Source organism: Ranitomeya variabilis, chromosome 3 (assembly GCF_051348905.1).
Source record: "Ranitomeya variabilis isolate aRanVar5 chromosome 3, aRanVar5.hap1, whole genome shotgun sequence".
NCBI lineage: Eukaryota > Metazoa > Chordata > Amphibia > Anura > Dendrobatidae > Ranitomeya > Ranitomeya variabilis.
Genome location: NC_135234.1, coordinates 17,129,586 through 17,142,680, shown reverse-complemented (window position 1 = coordinate 17,142,680; position 13,095 = coordinate 17,129,586).

Here is a 13,095-nt window from a genome sequence, read left to right as displayed (position 1 = left end):
TTATAGTAGTTATATTCTTGTACATAGGGGCAGTATTATAGAAGTTATATTCTTGTACACAGGGGCAGTATTATAGTAGTTATATTCTTGTACATAGGAGCAGTATTATAGTAGTTATATTCTTGTACATAGGAGCAGTATTATAGTAGTTATATTCTTGTACATAGGAGCAGTATTATAGTAGTTATATTCTTGTACATAGGAGCAGTATTATAGTATATTCTTGTACATAGGAGCAGTATTATAGTAGTTATATTCTTGTACATGGGAGCAGTATTATATTAGTTATATTCTTGTACATAGGAGCAGTATTATAGTAGTTATATTCCTGTACATAGGGGCAGTATTATGGCAGTTATATTCTTGTACATAGGAGCAGTATTATAGTAGTTATATTCTTGTACATAGGAGCAGTATTATAGTAGTTATATTCTTGTACATAGGGGCAGTATTATAGTAGTTATATTCTTGTATATAGGGGCAGTATTATAGCAGTTATATTCTTGTACATAGGAGCAGTATTATAGAAGTTATATTCTTGTACATAGTGGCAGTATTATAGTAGTTATATTCTTGTACATAGGAGCAGTATTATAGAAGTTATATTCTTGTACATAGGAGCAGTATTATATAAGTTATATTCTTGTAAATAGGGGCAGTATTATAGTAGTTATATTCTTGTAAATAGGGGCAGTATTATAGTAGTTATATTCTTGTACATAGGGGGCAGTATTATAGTAGTTACATTCTTGCACATAGGGGCAGTATTATAGCAGTTATATTCTTGTACATAGGAGCAGTATTATAGCAGTTATATTCTTGTACATAGGAGCAGTATTATAGCAGTTATATTCTTGTACATAGGAGCAGTATTATAGCAGTTATATTCTTGTACATAGGAGCAGTATTATAGTAGTTATATTCTTGTACATAGGAGCAGTATTATAGTAGTTATATTCTTGTACATAGGGGCAGTATTATAGCAGTTATATTCTTGTACATAGGAGCAGTATTATAGTAGTTATATTCTTGTACATAGGAGCAGTATTATAGTAGTTATATTCTTGTACATAGGAGCAGTATTATAGTAGTTATATTCTTGTAAATAGGGGCAGTATTATAGTAGTTATATTCTTGTAAATAGGGGCAGTATTATAGTAGTTATATTCTTGTACATAGGGGGCAGTATTATAGTAGTTATATTCTTGTACATAGGGGCAGTATTATAGCAGTTATATTCTTGTACATAGGAGCAGTATTATAGTAGTTATATTCTTATACATAGGAGCAGTATTATAGTAGTTATATTTCTGTACATAGGAGCAGTATTATAGTAGTTATATTCTTGTACATAGGGGCAGTATTATAGCAGTTATATTCTTGTACATAGGAGCAGTATTATAGTAGTTATATTCTTGTACATAGGAGCAGTATTATAGTAGTTATATTCTTGTACATAGGGGCAGTATTATAGCAGTTATATTCTTGTACATAGGAGCAGTATTATAGTAGTTATATTCTTGTACATAGGAGCAGTATTATAGTAGTTATATTCTTGTACATAGGAGCAGTATTATAGTAGTTATATTCTTGTACATAGGAGGCAGTATTATAATAGTTATATTCTTGTACATAGGAGCAGTATTATAGTAGTTATATTCTTCTACATAGAGGCAGTATTATATTAGTTATATTCTTGTACATAGGGGCAGTATTATAATAGTTATATTCTTGTAAATAGGAACAGTATTATAGTAGTTATATTCTTGTACATAGGAGCAGTATTATAGCAGTTATATTCTTGTACATAGGAGCAGTATTATAGTAGTTATATTCTTGTACATAGGAACAGTATTATAGTAGTTATATTCTTGTACATAGGAGCAGTATTATAGCAGTTATATTCTTGTACATAGGAGGCAGTATTATAGTAGTTATATTCTTGTACATAGGAGCAGTATTATAGTAGTTATATTCTTGTACATAGGAGCAGTATTATAGTAGTTATATTCTTGTACATAGGAGGCAGTATTATAGTAGTTATATTCTTGTACATAGGAACAGTATTATAGTAGTTATATTCTTGTACATAGGAGCAGTATTATAGTAGTTATATTCTTGTACATAGGAGCAGTATTATAGTAGTTATATTCTTGTACATAAGAGCAGTATTATAGTAGTTATATTCTTGTACATAGGAGCAGTATTATAGTAGTTATATTCTTGTACATAGGAGCAGTATTATAGTAGTTATATTCTTGTACATAGGAACAGTATTATAGTAGTTATATTCTTGTACATAGGAGCAGTATTATAGCAGTTATATTCTTGTACATAGGGGCAGAATTATAATAGTTATATTCTTGTAAATAGGAACAGTATTATAGTAGTTATATTCTTGTACATAGGAGCAGTATTATAGCAGTTATATTCTTGTACATAGGAGCAGTATTATAGTAGTTATATTCTTGTACATAGGAACAGTATTATAGTAGTTATATTCTTGTACATAGGAGCAGTATTATAGCAGTTATATTCTTGTACATAGGAGACAGTATTATAGTAGTTATATTCTTGTACATAGGAGCAGTATTATAGTTGTTATATTCTTGTACATAGGAGCAGTATTATAGTAGTTATATTCTTGTACATAGGAGGCAGTATTATAGTAGTTATATTCTTGTACATAGGAACAGTATTATAGTAGTTATATTCTTGTACATAGGAGGCAGTATTATAGTAGTTATATTCTTGTACATAGGAGCAGTATTGTAGTAGTTATATTCTTGTACATAGGAGGCAGTATTATAGTAGTTATATTCTTGTACATAGGAGCAGTATTATAGTAGTTATATTCTTGTACATAGGAGCAGTATTACAGTAGTTATATTCTTGTACATTGGAGCAGTATTATAGTAGTTATATTCTTGTACATAGTGGCAGTATTATAGTAGTTATATTCTTGTACATAGGAGCAGTATTATAGTAGTTATATTCTTGTACATAGGGGCAGTATTATAGCAGTTATAGTCTTGTACATAGGAGCAGTATTATAGTAGTTATATTCTTGTACATAGGAGCAGTATTACAGTAGTTATATTCTTGTACATAGGAGCAGTATTACAGTAGTTATATTCTTGTAAATAGGAGCAGTATTATAGTAGTTATGTTCTTGTACATAGGGGCAGTATTATAGTAGTTATATTCTTGTACATAGGAGCAGTATTATAGTAGTTATATTCTTGTACATAGGAGCAGTATTATAGTAGTTATATTCTTGTACATAGGGGCAGTATTATAGTAGTTATATTCCTGTACATAGGGGCAGTATTATACTAGTTATATTCTTGTTCATAGGAGCAGTATTATAGTAGTTATATTCTTGTATATAGGGGGCAGTATTATAGTAGTTATATTCTTGTACATAGTGGCAGTATTATAGTTGTTATATTCTTGTACATAGGAGCAGTATTATAGTAGTTATATTCTTGTATATAGGGGGCAGTATTATAGTAGTTATATTCTTGTACATAGTGGCAGTATTATAGTTGTTATATTCTTGTACATAGGGGCAGTATTATAGTAGTTATATTCTTGTACATAGTGGCAGTATTATAGTAGTTATATTCTTGTACATAGGAGCAGTATTATAGTAGTTATATTCTTGTACATAGGAGCAGTATTATAGTAGTTATATTCTTGTACATAGGAGCAGTATTATAGTAGTTATATTCTTGTATATTGGAGCAGTATTATAGTAGTTATATTCTTGTACATAGGGGCAGTATTATACTAGTTATATTCTTGTACATAGGGGGCAGTATTACTGATAATACCATTATGTTGAAACTATGATCTATATATCAAGAAACCATATTACTAATAGTAAATATATGATATAATATATAATGCTAAGTAAATAGGAAAAGCACCATGTTCATATCTGAAGAATTCATCGATGATGAGTAAGTGCAGCAGGTTACTATTATTATTATTATTATTATTATTATTATATTTTCACTGGCAATCATGTAGAAAGAAGCTGATTTTTCTAATATACTCTATGGTCAGTGGTATCGGCGAGGAGAGGAGCAGCACTGTCATTTATAAAGTCAAGGCTAAGGAACAAGTGTGATAAGAAACTATGCCAACGAACACCATTATGGTGACATTAGGGTCCACGTGAGAAGATTGCACATAAATTGATGCATTGTGCTAAATAAAGAGTAGGAGCAGCACTGACATGTAAGTCAATGCTGAGGAGCAAGTGCGCTTATAAGGAGGCCTTTGAAATTAGGTGCAGCATTGGCCTCTTTACATCCAAAAAAATCGACTCCTTAATTTGCTCTGTATATTTGTCCCTTTCTGCTGCCCGTTGACCCTTTATTGGACATCTTGGGTTATAAAATAATTGCACCTTCCATAGTGGAGCAGGTGATGGCAGTGCCGTGAGTGTTGAGCGTGCTCAGAACTTGGCGCTTTGCAGAAACTGTATAGTAAGCGGTAACTAAGCGCTATAATAGGAATCACGTCCCGGTGCCTTCTGTTCAGTGTCCTGCCGGGAGAGGAATCGCCTCGGAGATGTGCTTAGCTAAGCCGGGACACCAACCTGGCTGTTTAAGTAGAAAACAAACGGCTTGGATGTGAATACGACCTATTATGCTCACTCAGACAGAACGTTTAAAGACGCGAGTGTGTCGGCAGCTGCCTCTCCTGTCCTCTACCCCAAATTGATGGTGATTAAGAAGACCCAGGGATCGATTTATCAAGCTGTGCGGAGATTGCCTATGTACAGAAATTCATGGGATAAATTTGGCCGGGGGTAATATATGATCCGCAGGTGACATGATGCATTCTCAATAACGTCTCCTCACGCCGCAGATAGGAATTATGATGATACGTCTGATCCATCGCCGCTGTAATTGTGCCGAAAAACTCCTACAGATCTGTGATAAATTATTTTCAGGTGGAGGAAAAAGAATGAAAAATAAAAATAGGAGTGAAGAAGTGAAACATTTTGGTGATGGGAATTAGATGAAGTTATAATCGGCAATAGATTATGGCGCTGCCTTTTCTTAAGGTGGCGTTGCTAAAGGAAACCTGTCGATAACGCACCCAGTATAGGGCAGTGTGAAACATGGTGATCGATAATAGAAAGGAGCAAGATACAAAGTTGCTAAGTCGAGAAATTAATTTCCCTTATTATGTAGAGGTCTCAGAGCAGAATAAAGATAAGGTGTAAAAAATAAGAAAAATATTTATATTCACCTCATTGTTGACTTCTCCGACTTTTCTGCTCCTCACTGTCCACCATCCGGTTCTCGGCACAAGGTCAGAACTGTCCCGGCCTCATTAGAGCCTGAAGTCTCTGGAGATTTCAGTTATGACGGGATGGGTGCCGGTAAGGAGCAGAAGAAAATAAAAGGATTTTTTAAACCTTTTGCTGGCACCTTACAGTTCAGAAAAATGGCATCGAAAATCCACCTTAAAAAAGTGTATATTTTTGTAAGATTTGAAAATTATTAAATTCCCTTCACTTGTATTCGCTCTTCTATAACAGATACATATTACTGCTGCATCACTTTGCAAAAAGTTGTTTTTTATTGATATTCAAATTAGGTTTGCAAGTTCACTGGTGGGCATTTCAGTGCACTTGCTGTCCACGGATCTTCTTTGCTTCCTCCCAATGATATTGTCCCAAAGCTTCTTGGTTGACGGTGGAGAGCAGAGGTGATGTTATGCGGCAGAGTTGCTGTCTCCACTGTCCATCAAAATATGCCGCCGGCACTGGCTGTGAGGAGCAAAGATCAACCGAGGACTGTAAGAGCACTGATACTTTAAGGTGTTGGCATGAGAACAGTCTAGTGGGGGGGGGTTAGAAACACTGGTCCGAGTGCTTTCCAATAAACCATCTGAAGGTACATGTGCGAATTATACAGTACACTCGTGTGAATGAGAACTAATATAAAGATTCAATTCCTAGGGGAGACAGAGACACTATAGATGCCAGCAGCAGCTCCAGACTCAGTGTGATTGAGAGTTATACAAATTTTAATTACAATTACACTTTTTTTCTTTATTCTTCATGCACTAGAAAGCAGAAGCAAGCCACAGGAAAAAAAATCTGAAATCAATGTCAATGAGAGACAGTATGCTTGCTTGTCACAAGTAACTGTTCTGTGTTTTTGCACTTCTTTTGCAATCCTTTTGTCAAGGGTCATAATTGTTTTTTAACCCCTTAACCCCCAATGGTGGTTTGCACGTTAATGACTGGGCCAATTTTTACAATTCTGACCACTGTCCCTTTATGAGGTTATCACTCTGGAACGCTTCAACGGATTGTGATAATTCTGACAATGTTTTCTCATGACATATTGTACTTCATGTTAGTGGTAACATTTCTTTGATATTACCTGAGTTTATTTGTGAAAAAACGGAAATTTGGTGAAAATTTTGCAATTTTCCAAATTTTAATATTTATGCCCTTAGATCACAGAGATATGTCACACAAAATACTTAATAAGTAACATTTCCCACATGTCTACTTTACATCAGCACAATTTTGGAACCAACATTTTTTTTTGTTAGGGAGTTATAAGGGTTAAAAGTTGACCAGCAATTTCTCATTTTTACAACACCATTTTTTTTTAGGGACCACATCACATTTGAAGTCACTTTGAGGGGTCTATATGATAGAAAATACCCAAGTGTGACACCATTCTAAAGACTGCACCCCTCAAGGTGCTCAAAACCACATTCAAGAAGTTTATTAACCCTTCAGGTATTTCACAGGAATTTTTGGAATATTTTAAAAAAATGAACATTTAACTTTTTTTCACAAAAAATTTACTTCAGCTCCAATTTGTTTTATTTTACCAAGGGTAACAGGGGAAATTGGACCCTAAAAGTTGTTGCACAATTTGCCCTGAGTACCCCGATACCCCATATGTGGGGGTAAACCACTGTTCGGGCGCATGACAGAGCTCGGAAGTGAAGGTGCCCCTGTGTGACTTTTCAATGCAAAATTGACTGAAATTGAGATAGGACGCCATGTCGCGTTTGGGGAGCCCGTGATGTGCCTTAACATTGAAACCCCCACAAGTGACATCATTTTGGAAAGTAGACCCCCTATGGAACTTATTTAGATGTTTGGTGAGCACTTTGACCCATCATGTGCTTCACAGAAGTTTGTAATGTAGAGCCGTAAGAATATAAAATCATATTTTTTTCACAAAAATGATCTTTTCGCTCCCAATTTTTTATTTTCCCAGGGGTAACAGAAGAAATTGGACCCAAAAAGTTGTTGTGCAATTGGTCTTCAGTACGCTGATACCCAATATGTGGGGGTAAACCACTGTTTGGGCGTGTTGCAGAGCTCAGAAAGGAAGGAGCGCCGTTTGACTTTTCAATGCAAAATTAATTGGAATTGAGATAGGATGTCACGTTTTGAGAACCCCTGATGTGCCTAAACAGTGGAAACTTCCAACAATTGACACCATTTTGGAAATTAGACCCCCTAAGGAACTTCTATAGATGTGTTGTGAGAACATTGAACCTCCAAGTGTTTCACTACAGTTTATAACGCTGAGCCGCGAAAATAAAAAATCTTTTTTTTTTCCACAGAAATTATTTTTTAGCCCCCAGTTTTGTATTTTCCCAAGGGTAACAGGAGAAATTGGACCACAAAAGTTGTTGTCCAATTTGTCCCGAGTACGCTGATACCTCATATGTGGGGGGGAACCACCGTTTGGGCGCATGGCAGAGATCGGAAGGGAAGGAGTGCCATTTGGAATGCAGACTTAGATGGATTGGTCTGCGGGTGTCATGTTGCATTTACAGTGCCCCTGATGTACCTAAACAGTAGAACCCCCCCCCAAGTGATACCATATTGGAAACTAGACCCCCCAAGGAACTTATCCAGATGTGTTGTGAGAGCTTTGAATGCCCAAGTGTTTCACTACAGTTTATAACGCAGAGCTGTGAAAGGAAAAAATCATTTTTTTCCCACAAAAAAGTTTTTTTAGCCCCCATTTTTTTTATTTTCCCAAGGGTACCAAGAGAAATTAGACACCAAAAGTTATTGGCCAATTTGTCCTGAGTACGTCGATACCTAATATGTTGGGGCAAACCCCTGTTTGGGTGCACGGGAGCGCTCAGAAGGGAAGGAGCACTGTTTTACTTTTTCAACTTAGAATTGGCTGGGATTGAGATCGGATGCCATGTCGCGTTTGGAGAGCCCCTGATGTGCCTAAACAGTGGAAACCCCTCAATTCTAACTCCAACCCGAACCCCAACACACCCCTAACCCTAATCCCAACCCTTACCATAACCCTAACCACACCCCTAACCCAAACACACCCCTAACCCTAATCCCAACCCTAATCACACCCTAACCCCAACACACCCCTAACCCTAATCCCAACCCTAACCACACCCCTAACTACAACACACCCCTAACCCTAATCCCAACCATAACCCTAACCCTGTCACACCCCTAACCCTAATCCCAACCCTAATCCCAAACGTAAATGTAATCCAAACCCTATCCCTAACTTTAACCCCAACCCTAACCCTAACTTTAGCTCAAACCCTAGCCCTAACTTTAGCCCCAACCCTAACTTTAGCCCCAACCCTAACCCTAGCTTTAGCCCCAACCCTACCTGTAGCCCTAACCCTAACTTTAGCCCCAATCCTAACCCTAACTTTAGCTTAAACCCTAACCCTAACTTTAGCCCCAACCCTAACTTTAGCCCCAACCCTAACCCTAGCTTTAGCTCCAACCCTAACGGTAGCCCTAACCCTAACTTTAGCCCCAATCCTAACTCTATCTTTAGCCCCAACCCTAACACTAACTTTAGCCCCAACCCTAACTGTAGCCGCAACCCTAATTGTAGCCCTAACTCTAACTTTAGCCCCAACCCTAACCCTAACTTTAGCCCAACCCTAACCCTAAGGCTGCCGTCACACTAGCAGTATTTGGTCAGTATTTTACATCAGTATTTGTAAGCCAAAACCAGGACTGGGTGATAAATGCAGATGTGGTGCATATGTTTCTGTTATGCTTTTCCTCTGTTTGTTCCACTCCTGGTTTTGGCTTACAAATACTGATGTAAAATACTGACCAAATACTGCTAGTGTCATGGCAGGATGTAGGAGACCCTCTCGCGTTGTTCCGAGGGTCTCATGGAAGCATGCTGGGTGCCCCCTCCCTGTGCGATGCTTCCCTATACCGCCGGAACGCTGCGATCATACTTGATCGCAGTATTCCAGGGGATAATGTGCTGGGAGCAGTCCGTGACTGCTCCTGGCACATAGTGCCGGATGTCAGCTGTAATAATTAGCTGACACCCGGCGGCGATCGGCCGCACTCCCCCCGTGAGTGCGGCCGATAGCCTATGATGTACTATCCCATCCCTGGGAATTAAGTCCCAGGTCACCTCGACTGGATAGTACTTCATATGGGATTAAGGGGTTAAAATGCAAAGAGAAAATTCTCCAAAATCTACACATATAAAATACATATAAGTATGACATGCATACATAACAAAGTGAGTTTTTTTGCACATCTGTTTTATTTACTAGTCAAGTTATTACTTTGTACACATCACGCCAATACAGCATCCTGTTGTAGGTGCTGACTTTTAAATCATGTACCTGACTAACATTTATTAATACATAATTTTTAGGTAGGAGGTTGAATTTTCTTAAAAAAATAAATATCTAAACATTTGCATATTATTATTAACTGTGCTTACCTGTTTTTGCACATCTGTTTTACTACTTAAATTTACACCCACACATACCATAACATTGCTCCAGTCTCCAGCCACATCTTCTAACTAGCAATTCTTGTAATGTCCTTTTTGGAAAGAGTTGAATAATTGGGTTTGAAAAGTTTGCATAAAGTTTAATTATAGTGTTGTATGCAGTGTAAAGTAAAAAAGTGGCAATTGCAACAGACTATTTAATGTAAAAGAAAAAAGTGCTTAAAATGTTGGAGCTGCTAGAAGTAGCAGCAGTAGCTCCACCACCACTGGAATCCGCTGTCCAGGGTGTAGTACCACCAAATACAGACCTCGTTTACCTCTGGCAAGTGTATTCATGGGGAAGAAGCAGAGGATGTATATAGCACATCACTCGTCTCAGTTACAGCAAGATGATGTTACCTCTGGTGGTGACACCTTCAGTTTGAGTCAGTGTAGTGGACAGAACCACCTGCCTGATTCCCAATGGCTAGGAGGGATAATTTTTGCATTTTTTAAAATTTATTTAAGAACACATGAAAACTATTGTCAGTGTGCTGAGCTATTAAATGGGCAGTTAGTTAGTACTGGATTACCATTTGTTTCCATGGTAAGGTCATTTTGACATTTTTAAGGATGTATTTGTGTTTAAAAAAATAAAGGATTCGGATACAGTTCTCAGAGACTTTAGAGAGTTATACATGTCTTTTCAGGGCTTTTGGAGGGTTTGCAGCAATAAGATTCACAAAAAATAAATTTTTGAAAAAAAGAATTAATTCAAATTTCAATCGATTTGATAATCTGTGATGGGTAAAATGATTGAAAGATAAAAAGATAATATATGATAGATAACTGATAGATCGTAGAATATAGATAGATTTGAGATAGATAATACATAAATGGAAGATGATAAATAGATAGATACTAGATAGATAGATACTAGATAGATAGATAGATACTAGATATATAATAAATAGATAAATAAATAGATAGATGATAGATAAATAGATAGATAATACATAGATAATAGATAGATAGATAATAGATAGATAGATAGTAGATAGATAATAGATGGATAGATGATAGATAGATTGATAGATAGATAGATAGATAGATAGATAGATAGATAGATAATGTCATGGTATAGGACATGGTTCATGTCCTGCTCTCTCAGGGTTAATATTGCCGGCCTCTCTTTGGATCTGGGAGGGGTATTTATACACACTCCAGACTAGGATTCCCTGTCAACTATACTTTTGTTTAGGGCTCATACTCACTTGCACGAGACTAGGATGAGTCTCGCACAGCAATACCCGGCGCTGCTGTGGCACTCAGATCGGAGCGTGCGGCCGCATAGGAATACATGCAGCTGCCCGCTCCGCTCCTCTGTGCCAGGTGCAATGCCGGGTATTGCTGTGCGAGACTCATCCGAGTCTCGCGCAAGTGAGTATGAGCCCTTAGTCTGTGTGTCTGACCCATTGAGTGTGTGCTCGGTTTGCATTTCCTTGTTTTGCTCTCTGCGCTTTACTCTGCTTGTTTGTTCTGTTTGCTTTCTAACCTTTAGTTCTCTTTCTAACTATCACTCTGCCTCAACCCTCGATTACCTCATTATCTCCTGGTTTTGATCTTGGCACGTTTAACTACTCTCCTGTGTATTTCGTCTCCTCTGCACCCCGGTGTCTGGCGCTGCCCTCAACCACCTCCTACCCTGTCATGTGGTTCAGGTTCTGTTTGCTGCCTAGTGAGTTCCCCGCCTCTCTTCTCTCAGCTCACTTGCTGCGCTGCTCTCCCTGCAGCAACAAAACCCGGGAGTCGTGACATTATAGCTGACTGTACAGTCTTTCCCTGCTGGCGGGGTGTTAGTATATTATGGATCTGGTACAGGCTTTCACGGGGCAGGTTAATGAGCTCTCCCAGCTTATGCAGAAGCTGTCCATGGAGCTGCAAGTCCTGGTTCGCTTGCACCAACAGGTGCAAAGAGATGTGGCAGGTGCTCTACAGGGGTCTCCTCTGTCGGGATTCCGGGAGAGGGGCCCCACTTATGTATCCCTAGCAGACCCTGAGCCATCGGTAAAGTTACCCGACAATTGGCAATTTTTCCAGAGATAAAAAATTGTTTAGGGTCTTCAAGGAGGGATGCAAGTTGTTCTTTGAATTGCATCCCCAGGCCTCTGGAAATGAAAGACAGAGGGTGGGGATCGTAATTTCCTTGCTAAGGGGGGCTCCACAGGCATGGGATTTCTCTCTCTCTTCCTCTGCTCCTGAACATGTCTGTGAACTTGTTCTTTTAGACCATGGGGCACATTTATGATAAGCCTGATAGCGTGCGACTGGCAGAGGATATGATGATGAGTGTGACACAGGGGAGGCACTCCGCTGAAAGGTTCTGCTCAGAGTTTAGATGTTGGGCAGCAGAAGTATCTTGGAACGACGCCGCCCAGAGGGGGTTGTTCCGCAGAGGCCTGTCTGACTCTCTACAGGACGCCCTAGCATTACCTCCTCCTCCTGATACCCTGGAGGACGCCATGGCGCAGGCAGTCTGTTTGGATCGGAGACTCCATGCTAGAGGAGTGATGCAACAAGAGACTCCCTTGAACTCCAAATTGTGTAACACTACACCCATACCTGAGCCCATGGAGATTGGGTCTATATTGATAAAGGCAAGAGAGAGAAGACACCATAGAGACAACCTACTACGCTTTTACTGTGGAGCCGGCAGTCCTGTCTTGACCACCGCCTTTGTTGACTACGGTTCCTCCATTAATCTGATTAATTCCCAAGTTGTGACACTTAATAAGATAGGGATAGGCAGACTGAAAGACACTGTTAAAATTGTGGCTGTTGATTCATCTCTCTTACCCGGGATTAAATTTGTTTCATGTCTGATGTCTTTTCGCTGAAAGTGGGTTCCACTCACATGGAGAAACTAGGTTGTTTCGTTATGAATAATCTGCCTGCACAACTGATTCTGGGGATACCCTGGCTGCAATGCCACAATCCTGTTATTGTTTGGGTGACGGGGGAGATCATTCAATGGGGAATGTAAGGATAATGGTCCATGTTGTAACCTGGGACCTTTTGTCAACCTGGTAAAAACTGTTTGGAGGGTATTCCGGAATACCTTAAGGATTTCGAAGACGTGTTCTCCGAAAGTGAGGCTGAGGTGTTTCAACCTCTTCGACCTTTTGATTGTGCCATTGATTTAGTCCCAGGAGCCAAATTACCCAAGGCTCGTCTGTTTAATTTGTCTGAACCTGAGCGCCTAGCCATGAAAGAGTACATCTCAGAGAGCCTCCACAAGGGGCATATTCGGCCTTCTGTCTCACCCGTGGCAGCAGGGTTTTTCTTTGTA